This window comes from Lissotriton helveticus, chromosome 10 (genome assembly GCF_964261635.1).
Source record: "Lissotriton helveticus chromosome 10, aLisHel1.1, whole genome shotgun sequence".
Taxonomy (NCBI): domain Eukaryota; kingdom Metazoa; phylum Chordata; class Amphibia; order Caudata; family Salamandridae; genus Lissotriton; species Lissotriton helveticus.
This window is the reverse complement of record NC_136071.1, coordinates 1,099,688,167-1,099,707,293: the sequence shown is the minus strand read 5'-3', so window position 1 is coordinate 1,099,707,293 and position 19,127 is coordinate 1,099,688,167. Positions and strand designations below refer to the sequence as shown.

General features: G+C 41.9%; 1 protein-coding gene across 1 annotated transcript in view; it reads left to right on the top strand.

Annotated features, from left to right (window-relative positions):
- The first annotated feature begins 531 nt into the window (after positions 1-531).
- LOC144784801 (uncharacterized) overlaps positions 532-19,127 on the top strand; it is a 137,507-nt gene continuing 118,911 nt past the window's right edge. The window contains exon 1 of the mRNA XM_078663843.1: positions 532-695. The gene's annotated coding sequence lies outside the window, so the exon portion shown is untranslated. The remainder of the gene's footprint in view (positions 696-19,127) is intronic.

Genomic DNA, 19,127 nt, shown 5'->3' with positions numbered 1-19,127 from the left:
GTTTGCTACTAAGCCTATGTAAGGGTACGTTTATACGTGTAGATTTACTCATGTGTAAAGTTACCATCGTGACAAGGCCCCACGGTATTTTTGTGGTAACCCAACACATGGTGCAGGTTTGCATATGACGCTTTCATGCACACATTTCTATAATACGGACCAAAATACACCTTTTGCATATAAAGCGATGCAAACTAAAATAAGAGTGGGGACCTGCTCTTTAGTAAAACATGTGACTTTCAAAAAAGAACCAGAAATGTAAATAGCACAATAAGGTTGTGACAAGGTCGCGGATAAAGTGAACGCGCCGTGATTACCCCACCGCCAGCTCACGTGACAACAACACTGGACCCGGAGGCCGATTTGTAGCCCTTGTCGCCCCGTGGTATTATCTTTCTTTCGCTTGGCTGGAGGCCTGTGCTTCAGGAAATACGTTGCAAAATAGTTCTGCATTTGTCTCTCGGTTTGTCATTGAGGCTGATTTGGAATTTCCCAGGCTGGGCGGTGTCTCAACCGCACACGCACAGACACACAGACACTCTGCTCGCCTCTCTCCGCAGCGGCGCCCGTGCTGCGCCCCCACTCGCTGCTTTAGCAAGACTGAAACAAGGAGACAGCCGAGGGGCCGGAAGCATCCCGAGGAAGGACGGCCCGAAGCGGAAGTCCCCCGGGGACGCAGACATTCGATAAACAAGGTAGGTGTGAGCTGCAAGCGCACGCAGTGGTTTATAGTTTAATTATCAGTATTATAGCTAAGGGGTGAACATATGTCTCTTTTAAGGAATCCCTTAAAAAACTTTTGCTGCAAAAAACAAGGTACATTTCGGTTTCTTTGAGTTTTTGGATAATAAGTGGACACGTGTGAACATTGACTTGTTGTTGTGGTTAGTTCTTGGAATGAAGAACGCCTGAAGCATCCGCAGGGGGGTGATCAATTTGTGGACCATGTATGTATGGATTCTACGGGATACTGTTGCGCATGCGTTCCTGGTCATAGAGCTTTACTAGGGAAAAGTACCAGCTGAAAAAAACCAAAAAAACTAAAGCTGCAGACACCATAATCGCTTGGCCAATAACCATTTGCAGAAAGGAAGCAACTGAGTTCTATTGGAATTTTCTCCACAGCATTTCAACAGATGGCCAAGAAGCCTGGCCAGCCCCCGGATTAGTACAATCTATCTTTAATGGTTCATATATTATAGGCCCTCATTTTCTAAAGTTTGTGCAGGTGATCATACAATACTACCCAATTCAGTGCTGTGCATGCGCCTTTCAAAGTCTAAGATAGCGCTTTATTTTCCATTGCATGGTGCAAGTGCCCATGCACATTTCTATTGAATTTGTACCTTGATCTCTGCATGCAAGAAGGCTTCCATTCTGGGAGGCCATCTGCTTTGCGCAATATTCTCTGCCATGTAGGGTACCACATACTTTTTGACAGTGATGGGGTTACAGGCTAGAGGCCAGAGAGCTGTCACATCTGTACTCATTCAATCAACAGTGAGAGCAACTCCAAACTTGCATGCCACTTTGCACAACTTGCAATGGTTATGGATGTAAGTAAAGTTGGCGAACTTGACTGAGTCTAAGGTTCATCTCCACAGCCCTCCCCACCCGCCACACTGTCACTGGTCCGCCGGATTCACTTCCAATGACCTACAAGGAAGCAGTAGGGAGTATTGACCACATAAGAAAACAACAGCACAAATATGAATGCAGTGACACTGTTATTATACACAGCACCTGCAGGATTTTGAGTTCACAAGTCAGACAAATATTAAAATTAAACTTCATATAAGGGTGGCATTTTAATACGATAAGGCTCGCTATTTTTTGTTTTTTTACTGCTTTTTTTAATAGAAAAAAGATGTCTCTTGCTTAAAATTGGGGTTAAAACTGTGATTTCATGGCTTGCTTTAGACTTTGCAAAGTTATATGGTGCTGGTGCCTTAGGTAGCGTGAAACTGCTCAGTGCATATATCATCACAGGACATGCCTATAACGTCATATAAACATAATATTACATGTGTTCCCTGAAAATGTCAGATTTTTTTTATTGTGTGGGATATGGAAAGTTGTTAGACACGTGTCACTGCACAATGATCATGGCTCACCTGAAACTTGCTAGAGGGATCTGTGAGTTCATGGCCTGCATGAAACTGCTACGGAAATATGTAGGCGCCTGCCATGTGTGAGGCTGCTAGAAAATATGTGAATGTGAAACATCCTACAGACTAGTACACAAATATGTGTAGATTTGTGAACCTGCCTGAGAATTCTAGACAGATCTCAGTTTCATCAACTGACATCTTTGCGAATTTTTAGAATAAAAGAAAAAGAGTGATTGAGCTAAAACAGGGCTTTTCAACTTTTCTGTAATGAGAGCTACGTATGTTCAATGTAAATCATCCTGTGCTACTAATACTAGTGATGTACAAGTGAACCCCCCATCCAAGAGCAGCAGCAGTGAACACATCGGTGCATTAGGCAGGGTTTCCAGCAGTAATGTAAAAAAGGTTTTGACAATTTGAGCAGAAATATTACATGGGTAGTACAAACAAACCATAGCTGCAATCCCCCTGGCACCAAGGTACACAAATATGAGTAATGAATCCCTCCAACTCAAAAATTGTTTAAAGCACATTTTGAAAATTCAACTATTTTGCTACAGACATCAGCTTATGAGTTGTGAAAATCCGCACATTTTTGTCTTAAATACATGCTTTTTAATTTTGGCATACATGTCATAATTCAACCAAGCAAAAGTTGTGCTGGTTGCTGGCTGAGCTGCACACATGAGACCTACTCACAGTTACCTGGAGAGTTACTGGTAGCTCATGAGCTACTTGTTGGAGACACCGGAGCTCAAATTTATCAGGATAGACAATAAACGTGAGCTGTGGACTGAGCTGTGTTCCATATTGTCACTTTTCATGCAACGCGGCTCTTCAGAGTGCAGCGCTACCAATGTTGTGTTGCAGGCACGTATGCTCTTTGAGAATGGCCCGGCAGCTTCGTTCATTCTGTGCTCCTAATAAATCTCCTCAACTCTTCTATAACATTTGTCGCCATTATTTCAGTATCTGGGCTTCCAATAAAACTCTTTCAAATTTTGTTTAACCTATTTCCACCTTTGCTACGTTGAAGAGATATTATCCCTAGTGAGATCCATCTGTGCCTTTTCTAAGGAAGCTTTCAAACAATGTACTTCCCATACTCTGGATTTTTAATTAGAAGGCAATGTGATAATACCATGGACCAGGCTTTGTGTGCTTCCTAAACAGGTCCTAATAGAATTGTATTATTAATCTCCATGAAAAATGCCAGAATCAGTTTTTGATTTTATTAATGAACTACTTATGACACTACCCCGCTTTCCTTGTTGCTGTCAGTTGCTCAGTCCTTTTTTTCGGAACACATTATGAATTGCTTATCTAACATCTCAGAGAACCTAACCAAAGGGAAGGGCTTCCGCTAGATGTGCGAAACAACGCCCCGAATCTTAGAAGGGAAAATTCTCTTCTTGATTCTTTTTTCTTTTGGCAACGGTGTGCCTCACGGACTGCCAGGGTGGAGGGGCTTGTAGTATCCTTGGCTCAGCACTCCTCCGTCAATTACACCTATTCGTACCCGGGCTTAGCCAAGGATACTACAAGCCCCTCCACCCTGGCAGTCCATGAGGCACAGCGTTGCCAAAACAAAAATACTACGAGTCTGATTTCAACCGTATGTATTTAATTTTGGTGCTCACACATTAGGTGTGCATCTGTTCTTTATTATATTATTTCTTTAGTATAGGATTGTTTTTCTCACGGAGTGGTACGCATGGGGCTGGCCCCATGTGGTCCTGAAGAAGAGGTTTAGGGGACACCTCGAAATATGTCGACCAAATACTAGGGACAGAATACACATAACAGTTACACTTCCTCCCTACTGTCACCTAGGGGCTGGCCCCATGTGGTCCTGAAGAAGAGGTTTAGGGGACACCTCGAAATATGTCGACCAAATACTAGGGACAGTATACAAATAACAGTTACACTTCCTCCCTACTATTAACGCCTTTTTATCCATACCAACTAGGAGCAGGAATAAATTAATCGCTCACTAGCTAGGTATTTTTAGCATCACCATCACCACTCCCCCATACACTGCACTCAAATTTTTTCACAAAAAGTGCTCCTACGTAGTTCCGCAAGTTGCAGCACGCCCCAGACAGTAGCTGTCTGGGATGGCCCCAATGATGAAGCATGTCACCTAGGGGCAACCCTTGGTGAGTGAGGGGAATCAAGAAGAGAATTTTCTCTTCTTAGATTCAGGGCATTGTTTCGCACAGTTAGTGGAAGCCCTTCCCTTTGGTTAGGTTCCCTGATCTGTCATTTACAGATTTGTTAATAACTTAACACAGTCTGGAGGATGAACCTAATGTCAACCTCCATCTACCCCCTTTTTTGTTTATATTATCTAACATCTCTTCATCTTTGCTCACTGGTTATGATTACTTAAATCATACGGCTTCAGACTTTTTTTCTCTTAGTCACATGGCTGCTTTAGAAAGAAACAAAGTAACTCTTCCAAGTTATTCAGATATACATTTGACTGCACTTCTGATGAAATGAGCCAGCCACAATTGTCTTAGACCTCACGTGGGTCCGAGTCCCTGACATCACTGCATGTGAGACTGGAAAACTGTAGCTGGCTCTGTATATTGTATATCACTAAGTGGTTGTACGGTGCACAGAGTCCAGAGATTACCCCAAAAGGGTTACAGGGCTCAATGCAAACCCAAAATGCTCTATTTGTGGCAGCGTGGGCGAGCATCTTTAGGCCTAACACAGATGAGAGTAAGACATTGTTGTGCACACAATGACCAATAAATGACACACGACTCAAACAGGATGCCCACACCAATTTTATAAAGATAAGCTTTGCTCAAGATTTCTTTTAAGACCAAGATCTTCGCAAAAAGGTAAGTATGTTTTTAAATAGAAATACTTTTCACTTTCAAAAGGGGACGCAGTGCAATTTTCAGTCTTTGCAATCTTTACCTATGGAGGAAAACAACAATGCGATTTTACAGGTAGGAGTGCAACTTACACTTCCAGTCTTCGGGTTCCTGGGTAAGCAGAGGGCAAGGTTCAGGCAAGCACAAACACTGCAATACCAGCGGTGCAATGGCCGCCAGGTGCAGAGGTCAAATCTGGAGGTCGGGACCAATGTTAACCATTGGAGACTGGAGGTGCTTGAAGACATGCTGCTTGCATGTCAGTTAAGTGGATGCTGGGCTCAAGCTACAGAGGTTTAGGCAAGCACAGAGGGACCACAAGGCAGCACCAAACATACACCACCAGCGGCACAGGGATGGCCGGGTGCTGGGCGCAAACACGGTGTCGGGCGCCCAATGCAAGTGAATTGGGAATCTTGCATTTGGGAAAACAGGCTGCAGCTGTCAAACAGAAGGCTACATGAAGAACACCAGCAACAGCAGAGGTAAGTTGGAATGTTGTTGGTTGCAGGAGCATCATCAGTCGAGCTCCTCAAGGCCCAAAGTCTTCGGGTGCATGGGTGCCCTTTGATGTCGGATTTCTTTTACCTGAGCCGGTTTGGTGAAGCCTTTGGATTCACACTGCAGGCATCATTGTGGAGTCCAGGAGAAGTCAACCAACACTGGACTTGAAAGACTCACAATTGCTGGAGAACCTTTGATGGATTGTTCGGCCACCGGGACACATGCCAGAGGCTTTGGGTGCAGAGTGATCAGGAATCTCGGGGTTCAGGACGGCACTAAAGTCCTTTGTGTTGATTTCTGTGGACAGAGCCGCTGTCCTAAGAAGTTCATGTCTTTTTCAAAGGCAGGCAGTCCTCTCAGGGGTTGTGGAGGTAGCTGGCTGTAGGACAGGTGTTGTTCTCTTCGTAGGGTCTTTGAAGCTGCGTACAGGCCGGTAGGGCTGGGGCCACGTATGTGGGCATCATCAGTCTTCTCCGTACGGTGCATTGTTCATCCTTTTTCTTCTTAGGCCATCAGGAACTAGTTTCAGGGTCTGGGGGAGACACCTAAATACTAGATTTAGGGGAGGTGCAGGGGAGTAGCAGGTAGGAACCAATGGGTTCCTTACCTGGGCTGGCTACACCCACTATTATGCCACCCTCCTGTGGGTGGGGGCATAGCCCTAGCCCTGAAGTTCCACCCTCTTCAAGATGGTGGGCACTGAAAAATGAGCTTTACTTCGGCTCCTCCACCCGAGGGGAGGAGTTGGTGAAGGAGGGCCCAACTCCTATTCTTACTAAGTTTCCCCACCAGTTCTACCGCCCAAAGTGGGGGTGTGAACTGGGGGCTGCCATCTGCTGCTCGCAGCAGAGTCTCGGGTTGCATTACAAAGGTGGCAGGCATTTGAAGCTCCCCTCATGAGCACTGTGCCCATCCTGGGTGAGGGGGTGTGACACCTCCGCCCAGGGTGTGCTTTGCTTCTGGCCAGAGAGAGCAGATGCTCTCTACCTAGGGGTCCGGAAACATGTTTGGTGGTGGCAGGCTGCCTAAAGCCAGTCAGAGACCACATGGGTTTGTTGGTTTTTAGGGGGCACCTCTGAGGTGCCCTCTGAGTACATGGTTTATTAAATCCAACACTGGCATCAGTGTGGGTTTATTAAGAGGAGCTGCTTGGTACCAAACACTCCTAGGCTCAGAGAAGCCATCATGGTGCTGGGGAACTCAGTTGTCGAGTTTCCAGCCCCTGTACTCTATACGGCTGCCCTGGCACTTACAATATCTAAGAATAGACTAATATATTGTAGGGACATATCTGCTCATGCAGGTATGCCCACACCTATGATATAGTGCACCCTGCCTTAGGGCTTGTAAGGCCTGCAAGATGGGTGACTTACCTATCCCTGAGGCATTGCTGCTTGGCATGGCACACAGGGCAGTGTGCCATGTCAATTTTGTTGGTTTTCTCTTCATCCTAGCATTCAGGCTGCAGTGGAAGTTGCATGGCTTGGGTGAGAGGTCCCTAGGGTGGCACAACTGGTGCCGCAGCCCTAGGGTACCCTCTTCAGTCCCAATGCCCTAGGTACCATGGGCACCATTTACTAGGAACTTACAGCGGCAGCTGAAGTGGTGCCAATCAAGGTATAGTTTTAGCGAAAGAACACTGGCACACTTTCGGCCGTATTTGTACCAGATAACAGGCAAAATGTGGGGGGATACTGCAACAGAACCCCTTTTTTTTTTACAATAACTGAAATATAACTTATTTATCATAGAGGTCTTATGGTTATGATTTGGCTTGCTATGAATACATTGAGTATAATTTTAATTTGGCTAGTGACTTAAACATGCAAAAATTCTTCTTGGGCTAACACGTAACCCCTACATTTTTTCCAGTAGATAAATGCTACAGTAACCATGAAGCTCTTTCTTAGATGACTAATGTACAATCTCATTGACGGCCTGTGGTAAAACGTAGTGGTCCTTTTGTTACGCACTCTCATAAACAGGCAGGCTTTGCTTTGCCAAATTTTACCATCTTCCTTGCAATATAGATCAAGATGCTAGCATATGCTAGGATGCCTGGGGAGCACACGCTAAATATTCAGATTTTTGTAGAAAATTATTAAAAAGTCCGGACCAATTGCTAGCTCTTTCCTTAGACAACTGTTTGTATATGGTACCTGGCAGATTGCTTTCTGACTCCCCAGCCTTCGGTACATTTAGCACTTTTGATAAAACACTTAATTTTTTTCTTAATATGATTTCAAAGAACTTGCCAGCGTAGAACGTATTTGTGATATTTTGTTTCTCCAGCTCTAATATTCAGACCTATTGACAAAGCACATCATGAAAGAGAATAACTCAAATGTTGGAGAGTCTAGTTACAAAAAGTGTTGAGATGAGAGTTTTTTTTTTTAGTATTTATTTCCTTTTTCTGGAGTGGAATACTGAAACCCCCATCTGTAATTCTGGAATCTGAAGGGCTAATACCTACTTTTTTTAATAACATTACCAAGTGAACATGAGAAAAGCACACTGGTCCTTGATTAAACCTATTGTAAATGGTCTGTGGGACCACAGACCGCAGTGGTATTCACCGGGAGGCACTGGGTCGGCATTGGCACGCCGACCCAGTGCTTCCCTGTGAGTCAGACTACAAGTACTCAATAGAACAAGCACTATGTTTGAGGCTCTGCAGGACACAGAGAAAGAAAGGAAGAAACACTATAATGGCCCAGCGTATTTCTAGGGAGTTAAGCACTCATTCCGTGGTTGTCTACCAACTATGTTGAGGCACTAAATGTAATGCTTAACACTCTAGGTATGTGCCAAGTAGTGGATAGTGCTTGCCACAGTAGGCTTAGGTTAAGGCGTCAACTACAGAGCAAGGAAGCACTCCAGTAGAAGATAGAATGGAGAGTCGCAGATTAGCAGCGAATCCCCAGGAGCAGGTACATAGCAGAGAAGAAGTTTAGAGGTGAAGCAGAATTCCATCAAGGGGGAACTAAAGGGAGCAACAAAAACTACAAAGGAGCAAGCAAAGGGAAGGACGCATGCGAACCGGCAAAGGAACAAAGAAACTAAACAAAATGCCCAGTTGACAGGCAAGGTGTTCTTAGTTGTGCACGATTAAATCCCATCTCTTCCTCACTTGACCACGAAGTACTCCTCTGCAGTCTTGAATTTGGGAGTCTGTACTTTCCAATGAGCAAGTAACCCTGATGGAATGGGAAGGACTCTAACATTGCTGGCACCCCTGAAGTCGTGTTATGGGTCTCAACAGTCTCCTTGTCCTCTTCTTAGGTCTGTGGAGTCTGGTGTGTCCAAAGAGAAAACATATGTAGTGGCAATAAATTAGGAACATTCACAGACTAATCATACGAAAAGTACAACCATAAAGAACTGTGGCTTTCTTTCACTGTTTTTAATAGGGCATTGGATAGTTCCGTCTTGATTCACAAAGACATGAACAAGTTTGTAAAAGAGTACTCCTGCAGTATTATTTTCCATATTCTTAAATGCTTTTGTGAATCAGCCCCAGTGACAGCTGGGTGAACCACCAAGGCAATTAGCATAGCTCTAAGAAATAAATTACTAATCCTGTCAGAAAGCCCTTACATAAATGGCATTGTTAATGTTACCTGACATTATGTTGGTATCCTGACAGTATTTGAGTTTTAAATATCGAGTTGCAGAAATATTGAAAAAAAATATTGTGATACAAAATTTGTGATGCAGAAATTTCGTTGTCAAGAATATAGATTTTTTAGGTAAGTAATCTTGCTCTAAAGAATATTGGTGTTGTTAATATCATTTTCATTAATATAGTTGTAAATCTTAATTAACTTTATGTGTTTTAGTTCATATACTATATATGTTATTTTTGTTTGTATAATTTTTAAGAATATTTTAAAATATAGTTTGCAATTCTAAGTGATTTATAATTTTTAATTTAATTACTAACAGTAATTTATAGTGTTGTAGCGGGTTTCTAGGTTTATAGGGGTGGGAAGTTAAGTATAATTAATTAACAATTAATTATTAATTTGTTATTACATTATTATTAAAATGGTTATTAATTATGTAAATTGTATAATTATATGTTTTAAGTTTTATATTAGGTGTGGGCTGCTGGATTTGTAGGGTTATAGGGCGAGGAGTTAATTACTAATTCATTAATTAACAATTAATTATATAATTATTAATACTTATTTAATTGACTATACACACATACATATTTGTGTGTATGTTTTTAAAGTATGTATTTATGCATATTAAATATTACTTACATTTATTTCTTTTACATTAAACTAATATTATATATTAAAATATTTAAGATTTACTATTTTAAACTATATATATATCTATATATCTATATATATATATATATATATATATATATATATCCACAACACTCCTCACAAGGAAAAGAGCAGAAGCCCGTGGGGAACAAAGAAAACTTCCTTTTTTGGCAGCTGTGTGGCAAATGCATTTCGGCCTCCTTCGGCCTTCGTCAGTGCCAGGGTATTTTCAGCAAGCTGTTACAAGGTGCAGTTTAAATGTCAACAAGCCCCACTACAATTGGTGACTGTCCTCTCCACCCCTCGTGATGTCATGTGCACCTGTGTAGTCCACGCCGTCCCGGTGGACCACGACTCCCAGGATGCCTCTGGAGCCCTCCAGGTGAGTGGTGCACGGAGTGTGCTGCCCCATGTCAGCGATGTAGAGCGGAGGGGCAAGATGACTCGCACAATCTGAAAAGCAGTTTCCCCTGCAGCCTGAAACTCCGGTTGCTTCCTCGGGTCCCCACATAACTGACTCAGCCTGTACAAACAATTCAAAATTGAGGCAGGGGCATGAAGACAATGTCTGCCGCCCTACCTATATATATATATATATATATATACATATATATATATATATATATATATATATATATATTAATATATATATATATATAGATGTATTTAAAAAAATGATAGTTTTGTATGGTTTTTAGGATATTAGGTTAAAACAATATTTGTTTTGATATTTTTGTACTTACCTGTATACGGAAATTTATATTTTGGTAATCGATAATTTTGACACAATATTTCTGTATCTCAATATTGTTGTGATCGTTATGGAATTGTTATGGAAGAAAGTTGATTTCATCTGCCATCATGGTGTAAAGACCCATTTTTCAGGAAGTTATTTCCAGCCCAGTTGTACACCTGTGCCGTGAAATGAGGAAGTTGTAATAGTTTATTACATTTGAGTTTGACAATAAGAGTAATTTATTGCATAGATATGATAAAATACCAGTTACAATCATAAAACAATAAAATCAGCATAAACACTAAAAATAGAAAATTAAAGCGATGGAGTAAATATAATGAAACACAAGATTTAAGAATTTGACATAATTAGCAGAAAAACAATATCTGAATACTTCATTAATTGTTCTACAATTTGCTTTTATAAAAGCGGACTTCAGATATATTTTCCTTGCAGATAGTAAAAATTGACACAAACACACAATCTGCTCTAAGATCCTTCCTTATAGCCACAATGGGGTCACTTCTTGCTCCACGATCCTTCAAATTTGGTGATTGGTATACAAAGAAGGCAGAACCTCAACTATTTAACCTTACAAACTAGTTTTAAAGTAAAAGAGAGATATCCCTAAGCTATATTCAGGTAAGTATCAGAGGTGTATTCTTAATGTTTGTAGGCCTCTAAGGGGGCTACATCTATCTGTAACAAGGCAGCTTTCATGCCTTGCTTTATAAGGCCCTTCGAGACAGATGCAGCAGTTTTATTAGGACCTATAGAGGTGGTAAATTATTTTAACTTTAAACCCTAACGACAACTGCAAATCCTCAGAGTAGAATTTGAATTGCTTAATAATTGCAACTCATTATGTATACAATGTTTCAAGTGGTCTTCTGTACCATAAAAATATTCACATAAACAGTGGTGGCTGGCATCTAGTGAGGGAGGGTGGCATGCAAACAAAAAAAACCACTTACCTGGTCCTGATGGGTGACGTTCCCCTCACTCTGACCTCTTCTGCTGGGACTGCAGGGCTGGCCCTAGCAAACTCCCTCAACCAATCCTGGCCTACTCACGTGCTGTTAACTAGCATGCGAGCAGTGTCATGATTAGTGGGAGCAGCCTCTCTCAGCGCTCCCAAGGGCACTGGCTACCTGCACTTGCTCACAACCCAGCTGTCTTTTAGACAGCTGGGTTGAGAGATTTAAAGTGCACATGTCTGACATGCGCACTTTCAACAAGTGCAAAGGCAGCCCTCTGTCCACCACTCCTACCTGCTGTCACTCAGCAGGCCCCGCCCCGTCCTGACAATCGGTTAAGTAGGGGATTATATAAAATAAAATGGTAATTAATTACCATTTTATTTTTCATCTCTGGGGGGCACTTAAGTGGGGTGATGCTCCTCCGCTCCAATGAAGTAGCCACGCCTGCACATAAGTAATTTATAACTACACCAGTCTGTTTTTGGGCCAATGAGGTCAAAGCAAACTCCAAACGAATTTTACAGGGAGGCAATGAAGTGAGAAGGCAAAGTAGTAGCTTAATTTTTATTAATGTATCCTTTATCCAACTCAGCAATAGTGTTCTCATTAAAAATCATGCAAGCATGCAGAAGAGTCGGAATAAGCTTACTCTTAAGAGTTTTAACTGATGGAGAGAGTGCCTGACTACCGTAAATTTGAAAATATTTTGTCCGTGGCCGCATAATTACCTGGGCTTTTATTCGTTTATTGGCTAGATGGTCTGCCCACGTAAGTTTCTTGTCGATTGTTACACCCAGATAGTTGTAATGTACCACTTCTTCTAATAGATAACCCTCAAGTGTAATGCCCAGGTGAACTCTTTTGCATCCAAAAAACATTATTTTAGTTCTATCACAGTTGACCTGCAAATCGTTTGACTAACTTAACTTGCATAGCCTCTACAGTTGATTTGGAGTACACTTGGGGTGAATGAGAAAAATACCGTATCATCTGTATACGCAAGGTAGCTGATGCGTTTAATGCCCAGTTTGGGGCAAGGCCGTCCGCCTGATCTAAAAACAGGGATAGGTCAGCCATACATAGGGAGAATAACAACGGTGCAAGAACACACCCATGTTTTAGGCCACACTCAGTTCATAATCTTGACAAACAAACTCTCTTTGCAAGCTTTATTGGCATCCAGGTGTGGTCATGCAGTGCCTTCAAAAATATGAAAAGGTTTGATCAATGCCCAGTTAGTAAATTCATCCCACGGTTTGGCCCTATTAACTTTATCAAAAGCCAGAGAGTATTCACTATAACACTCACTATATCTGGTAGTATATTGGCACAAGAGTCAGATCGTCAGCAAACACTAAATGATAAAATAACCCCATAATGGAACAAAATTATTAAAATACAAAATTTCAGTTTATTACACAAAATTTAAAAATAGTACATCCATCAAAATACATTAAAAAACCAAACAAATTCAACATTTCATGATTAAAACTCAGAAAACAAAGTCGACGCTGCGTTTCGGTGATTCACAAAGATGTTCACCTTCTTCAGGACAGTTTTCTCACTTCTCTATTAGGTTACGCCTATTGTCAGTTAGTCTTTACATCAAAATTTGGAGACCTTCGTTGGAGCCACCGTATAATATAATAAAAGACTCATTTAAAATTAACAAGGAACCTTTAATATGGGGTACTTGTAAGTAGCGACTGGATAACGACTGAGCCTAGAGCTTCACCATCGGTTTCCTCTTCCAGATCCAAGAATCTGGTCTTAGAATGTGACATATTTGTTGCGCGGGTTAAAGGTTCTTGATAGACCTCAATAGTGAAAAACGGCCTCCCTGCGTCCAACGAAGTCTCTTCCTGTTGTGGAAGAGGAACAGGAAGAGACTTGGGCGTGATTCAAAATTTTAGAAAGGTTTCTACTTTTAAATCTTATGGAAGATAAAGGAAATCCTTTCAACCTTCGTATGACTACCATAATGCGATTCCTCCTAATTGTGTGATTTCTGATATCTTAGAGTTCATGTGGGATGGTTTTAAGTTTAGTTTGGTTTGGCTCTTTCAAGTCTCGATGAGATGCTATAAGAGCATTTAGAGAACATTGTGGTCCTGTACAAGAAGGCGTGTAATTGGTTTCTATACTATTTAAAAGCTGTTCTCTATCCTGACCTTCAACAAAGCCTAGAGTGCCTTCATGCCTTTTGTTCTGAGAGCTCTTAAGAATTCTCCCTTTAAACCTCTAAATTTTGTGGACACTAAAGTCTTACTTTAGAGTCTGCTTTCTTGCTTTATTTACCTTCCAGTGGAAGGCGCTAGTTTTATGACCTGAGCTTCCTTTTCACTCTACGATTTCTTCTACCTCCAATGGATCTCAGAAGATTATTCTTCCAGTGCTTTCTGATCATCCTTTTTCCGAGGAGGAGGGCAGTCTTCAACAACTGGACGTGGTTAGCACTCTTACCATGTATTTTGAAAGATCTCAAGATTTGTATGATTTGTAGAAAAGGGTTTATCTGTTTATCTGTCATTGGATCAGGTCAACAAGTTAGCCCATTTTGTTTCTGATATTTCTATTCCACATGGTATTCAAGGCAGGTGAACTAGAAGTTTAGCTGCCTCTTGGGTGAAGTGCCTGATTAAAATTTGAAGAACTGCTACACGGGCAACGTTTCTTTGTTTTGTCCATCATTATGACTTCATGGACTACTTACGAAGGTGTGTAGTACTTGTGTCCATGTGTATTGCCCTTTCTGTACCCACAGAGTGGCACACAGGTGTACAAAATGTTACATTGTGCACCACACGCTAAAATATGCCCTTTTGTTCAATGGATTTTCAGTCTGATATTGGTTATGAGAACTGTCTGATCTGAGACGGACACTTTATCTTCTTTGTTGAGTATAAGCATGCACTATTGACCATTAAACTTAAAAAAAAGGTATTTGGACATTGAAGGCACTTACACTTAACTGATTGTCACTTTAATCACAATCTTCAGGGGTCCTTTGTTTATTTGTTCCACTGATTGATAGATGCATTGTATATGTCCATATAAGACTGTCAGATTGACACAATGGAGTGATAATGTCGACAACTTCCCGTGGACTCGCTATTGATTGTTCTAAATGGAGACCTGAAAAGTAATAATGGACTCCTTTGTAGTTTAGTGTTAGACAACCCCGGGTTTTCTTGTGTCACTGCTGTTGAATCCACGCAGTCACTTTTTTTTAGCACTGTGCCATATCTACTATTGTCTATCTTGTCCACTTGAGAGTCTATCTAATGGAGGTTTACTGGGATTTTTGATCACCAAATCTGTTTTGTGCAACAACTGAGAGGCTGTTATGTAAATCTGTTTGTGTGTTCACACTAGTTGAATTGTTCTTACAGTTGGATATATGTACTGCACCTGTTGAAATCAATCCATGGAACTGCTGTTATTATGCTGCAATTCACTGCATGACAATACTGGTTTTTAAGGTCTGACCTTGAGACAACTTTGATTGTCTCAGAAGTCTATGTACATAGGGGCCTTTGGTTCAGTGCACTTCCTTTGTTCTTTTCAAATGACATTCACATTTTGGTTCTGCCCACCACAGGATGTACCTGGGGCAACGGGTCCGCCCATTTCAGCCATTGGCTGTCTTATGCAGTTAGTGGTAGCATTTTGACGGATCACATGTGCAACTACGCCTAAAAAGAACTGCAATGCAGTGTCAGGGCTAGTGGGTAAATACTTAACTTTGCTTTTTTCTTTCCATTCTTTATCTTTTTTAATCATATTTGTGTATTTAAACTGTGTGCTCAGAATACAGTAACTGAAAGCTAACACTGGTGTTAGTTTCTTTGTGCGAATAGGTAAATTTGCTAATACTTCATATAGCGCAAGAACTACATTTGCTACACTGTGTTGCGCAAGGGGGGGATTGCTCAGAGCCATATCTACAAAGATTGACCTCCTGCTGGTGTCATTGCCTGTGCTGGTGCCCAAACAGAGATGCATTTCACTATTCACAGCTTCGCACTATGGTGCATTGGTGAGTGTGGGCTGTCTAGTATAGGATTTGTGCTGGAAGCATGCACTTCGAGTACAAATTTACATGGCTAGACAAAATAACAAGAATCCCATGAATTGGATGTGAGTGGTGCCCTTCAGCACACATGCAATGTGTGGTATTTTTGAAAACAGAAATCATTTCCCCATGTTAACACCTGCTTCAAGTGGGTGTTTTAATGCAAAGCTCAGTCTGGTTATCTACGAGTGTGGGATTGGCCTCAATAACTTTAGCTGTTTGCACTGATTCACCCTGGTAACTCCTCAGTAACACCCCCTAAAAATGTGACACAAACCAGCACAAATCACGTTTTGTGTTCAGAAAAAGGCACCTTTCTAGCACAAAACACATTTGACTTTAGAAGGAAAACAGCAATGCATTGCTTTGCATTACATTGCAATAATGCAAAGCCTTAGTAAGTCTGGGGCATATTTACTGCCATGTGCATGAACCCCTTGCCTGCGGGGCTGATTCCCCCGCTGTGCTGGGGGGAGGGTGGCGCGCACAGCGCCCCTGTGCTCGTGACGAGCTCAGCTCGTTATGAGCCACGGTGGTCGTGTGCTCATGACGAGCTGAGCCCGTCATGACCACACCCGATTCTTTAGAACGCTCGCACAGCAGGGGAATTAGCCCCGCGTGTGACGTTCTAACGGTCATGACGAGTTCAGCTCGTCATGAGCACACGGGAACCATGGCTCATGACGAGCTGAGCTCGTCATGAGCAGGGGAGGGGTTAAAACTAAAATGGATTTATACATGTCCAAAGTGCTGCCTCCTGCTAGGAAACATACTCTCCCTGTTCTATTAATAATGTTTGCATTTTTTTATTGCAAGCAAAACTGCCATCGCATTTAGGAGATAGAAAACAACATTAATCGTCATACCAGCTTGCCCTACTGACTTGCCAATATTTGCGTTTTAGGTTAAGGGTACATAAGCTCTTATCTTGTGCAACAGAGCAAATGGGCACCTTGATGATCAGAGCAGCAAATGTGGTGAATGCTTCAAAACCGACTCATGCTACTGGTGGAATTCATTCCACCCATGGACAGAGTCGGGTCACTGTCTGAGGCGCTAATCAGCCAGAACATCTCTCTACTTCCCTATAGGTCAGTCCACTTCTAACTGATTAACGAGTCTTGTATTACGCATTCGTCGCACTGTGCCAGGGAGTGCTCACCTCTGCCTGTCTCCCTGTTATGAAAAGATGGTAGATCTAGCAACTATTCATGAATGATCCTCCTTAAAAAGTAGGGGGCATATTACCAACGATTAGCGATATTTATCGCTAACGATGCTTAGCAACAAATTTTTTAACGCTAAGCATCGCCGGAAATTATCGCAGAGATAACTTGCTATTAGCAAGGTTTATCTCAGAAGTGATAAAAATCCTCGCGCTAACTGCCAAATGAGAGATTATCGCTGGAAAACCAACGATAATCTCTCGAAGTTTGGCATTAGCTTGATGATAGGGGCTCACAAACTCTGCCATGATATCCACCTTCCATAGGATATCATGGCTAAGTCAGGAAAATACCAGGTGTAAAAAAAGCAGTGCTAACCGCGGTTAGCGCTGCTTTTTTTATCACTAACAAGGTTAGCGAATGTCGCTTAACAACATTTCTCCTATTATTTTTCTCTGGAACGCCCCCTTTGCATCTCATTAGAGATGCAAGGGGAAGCGTAGAAAAAAAGGGAGCTAACATGCGAATTTGCGTGTTAGCACCCTGTTGCTGATAGGGAGATAATTTTATCTCCGCTTTCTTGGCTTTTTAAGCCAAAAAAGCGGAGATAAATCCCTTGATAATATGCCCGTTGAAGTTCCCCACTTTCCTACAAAGAGGAAGGTCCCAGATATGACGCTAACAGTTTATCATCTCTTTCTCCCATGCTATGTTAGAATACAGTGAAAATAAAACAACCAATGAATGGGCTTTCTGCTCTAGGAGGCTCTAAAGCAGGCAAAAACTCCCTGAGCATTCAGTGTCGCTATGGCGACAACAAAGCAAACAAGCATTGGGGAAATCCAATAAGTCTGGCGTAGGCAGTCAGCCTTTAGATGTATGGCTGTCCCGCGTATGATAAGAGAGACGACTCTGTTCCTGGCAGAACACAATACCACAAACATAAAGTATGCCTTAAACCAAAGGAACCATGGAATACAATCAAAGACTTCTTTAATGGCTAACTTTGTAGGGAAAGCAATTCTTAGAGCAAGAAATCAAGTGTTATATATAAATACTGTCGCAGCGGGCCTATATAAGACTGCTCTACGCAGGTGTGTGCTGCACTCTAATAGTGTAGGCCTAATGGTGCTCTATTAGGACCCTACAAGAAGGGTGTAAGGGCCTCAGGGGAAGAGAGAAATTCCATTCTAAAATACATTTATTGATAATCCTTGTGGTTCCTTGGGTAAGGTCGACATTTTGTTTGATTACAGATCTAGAGATAGAATTTGAAATGGGCTTGGATGGTTTACTGGATTTTAATTGGTCTCGGAACCATCTTTCAGTCACCAGGGTAAACAGAAAGAGAGAGGGCGTAAAGTCGAGGTGACAGTTGTCAGTGGGTCATACTGCTTGTCAGTCACAGTCAGCGAGTGCCGCTCTTTTTTTAATCAAGGTGGCTGTGTTTTCACAGATAGTTTGTAAGACAGGAAATTTGTAAGCTACCACTTAGTTTCTATAAAAGATTTAACTGTACAAAAATGTACTCTGAATATAATTGTCTCGAGGCAAAAGGGTTGTTTTGCTGAAAAAGTGGCTTTGTGACCGGTCAAAACTGCTGATTTGTCATTGGTTTTCTCTGCTGGTTTGTTGGACATCCTCCATTTGGATTTGCCGGCCCTCGCCTTGCTTTTTCTCATCTTGTCAAGTGGGGTAAACCACGGGGAGGGTGTTTTCCATAATCTTCTGAGTTAACTTGTGCCTGGCGGTTCTAGTTATATCCAAGAATGAGTTGATCGCTGGACAGGAGTGGGTCAAATGAGCTATCGAGCAGGTTAGCTGTCCGCAGTTCTAGTCTCTCTGAAGTCAGATTTTTTTTAAGCAATTTGTAATCTTTAACCTCTCCAGCTTGTCTGTTTGTCTCATGAAGTAAGTTAGTGAAGACACTGAACTAAACCAAAGAGTGGTCTGAGCAGATTACTGGGAGAGTATTCTCAGATATGATTCGACAGTCTTGGTAAAGTCCAGAGTAAATAAGGGGTGAGTCGTTGGGGTGGGTAACCAATTTCACGCGTACAACATTCCTGTAAGGCTATGGTGAATCTTCTGTCCGTGTTGTCTACATGGATGTTGATGTCTCCAAGAAAGAGAAGATAGGAGCTGTGGCGGCAGAGATCGGAAGCAAAATTTACAAGGTCTTTGAAGAAAGACTGAGCATAGAAAGGCTGACGATAACAGAACTGTAATCCATACTTAGGAAACAGTGAGAATTTGAATAGGTTCCATTCTATCTCGAGTAAAGAGGTGGTTTAAGTGCAAGGGCTTCCTTTCATATACTCCTCTTCTACATCAAGCAATGCCCTCTCAGCTGACACGGGTGGGCCAATTGCATAAGAAAACCT